This window comes from Otolemur garnettii, unplaced genomic scaffold (assembly GCF_000181295.1).
Source record: "Otolemur garnettii isolate 467f Iridium unplaced genomic scaffold, OtoGar3 scaffold00092, whole genome shotgun sequence".
In the NCBI taxonomy this organism is placed as follows: Eukaryota; Metazoa; Chordata; class Mammalia; order Primates; family Galagidae; genus Otolemur; species Otolemur garnettii.
The window spans coordinates 900,454-902,221 of NW_003852487.1; positions in this window are offsets into that span (position 1 = coordinate 900,454).

A 1,768-nucleotide genomic window follows, 5' to 3' on the forward strand; every position below is an offset into this window, starting at 1 on the left:
AAAGAAAGAAAAGAAAAGAAAAACTATATAAATGTATTCATGATCCATGCGTATATGACTTAATAATAAAAAAAAAAAAAAACAGGCAGAAAAACTAGGCTCAGCACCCATGGCTCAGTGGTTAGGATGCCAGCCACATACACTGGGGCTGGCCAGTTTGAACCCAACCTGGGCCTGCTAAACAACAATGACAACTGCAACAACAAAAACAATAGCCGGGCATTGTGGCAGGCGCCTGTAGTCTGAGCTACTCAGGAGGCTGAGGCAAGCAGATCTCTTGCAGTTGTTTTTTTGGGGGGCTGGGGCTGGGTTATAAACCCAACACCTCCGGCATATGGGGCCAGCGCCCTACTCCTTTGAGCCACAGGCACCACCCAAGAGGATCTCTTGAGCTGAGTTTGAGGTTGGTGTGAGCTATGGTGCCATGGCATTCTACCCAGCAGAGTGACAATATAAGACTCTCTCAAAAAAATAAATAAAAAGAGTAAATGAAAATTAAATTTAAAAAAAAAAGAAAGTAAAGAAAAACCATATGGGCGGCACCTGTGGCTCAGTGACTAGGGTGCTGGCCCCATGTACTGCAGGTGGAAAATTCAAACCCAGCCTCAGCCAAAAAAACTGCAAAAAACAAAAAAATAATGCTTTATGGGCAGCACCTATGGCTCAAAGGGGTAGGGTGCCAGCCCCATATGCCAGAGGTGGCAGGATCAAACCCAGCCCAGGCCAAAAACTGCAAAAAAGAAAAAGCATCTGAAACCTGGACCTGAGGTGAAGAGAAGGACTTTGTTGTTTAAAGAGACTGCCTAAGGATTATTTAATTCTCTAGGAACCTTCTGTTTGACTTTGCTATTTACTTTTAATTAAGGAGTCAGACTCAATGAAGTTACAGGTTAACTTGTGGATTTGTGTCTGATATAAAGGATAACACCAAAGGTTACTCTTGATTCCTCAAAGGGATATTAGGTTTTTTTCAGAGGGTATTTGAATTTAGTACTTTTCTTTTTTGAGACAGAGCCTCAAACTGTCACCCTGGGTAGAGAGTACTGTGGCATCACAGCTCACAGCAACCTCCAACTCCTAGGCTCAAGCGATTCTCCTGCCTCTGCCTCCCAAGTAGGTGGGACTACAGGCGCCCGCCACAACACCCAGCTATTTTTTGGTTGCAGCTGTCATTGTTGTTTGGCAGGCCTGGGCTGGATTTGACCCCACTAGCTCAGGTGTATGTGGCTGGTGCCTTAGCCGCTTGAGCCACAGGCATGGAGCCTGAATTTAATAATTTTTAAATTTTTTTTTTAAATTTCAGGGGTGGTGCCTGTGGCTCAAAGGAGTAGGGCACCGGCCCCATATGCTCGAGGTGGTGGGTTCAAACCCAGCCCCAGCCAAAAACAGTAAATTTTTTTTAAATTTCAAATAAGCAGATGGAGACTTTACGTCCTTCATGTTCACATGGATGGAGCTGGAAAATGTTCTTCTTAGCAAAGTATCACAAGAATGTAAGAAAAAGTATCCAATGTACACACCCCTATTATGAAACTAATTTATACCTGTTATATGAAAGCTCGGCGCCTGTGGATCAAGCGGCTAAGGCGCCAGCCACATACACCTAAGGTGGCGGGTTCGAATCCCCAGCCCGGGCCCACCAAGCAATGATGGCTGTAACCAAAAAATAGCCAGGCGTTGTGGCAGGCACCTGTAGTCCCAGCTACTTGGGAGGCTGAGGCAGGAGACTCGCTTGAGCCCAGGAGTTGGAGGTTGCTGTGAGCATGAT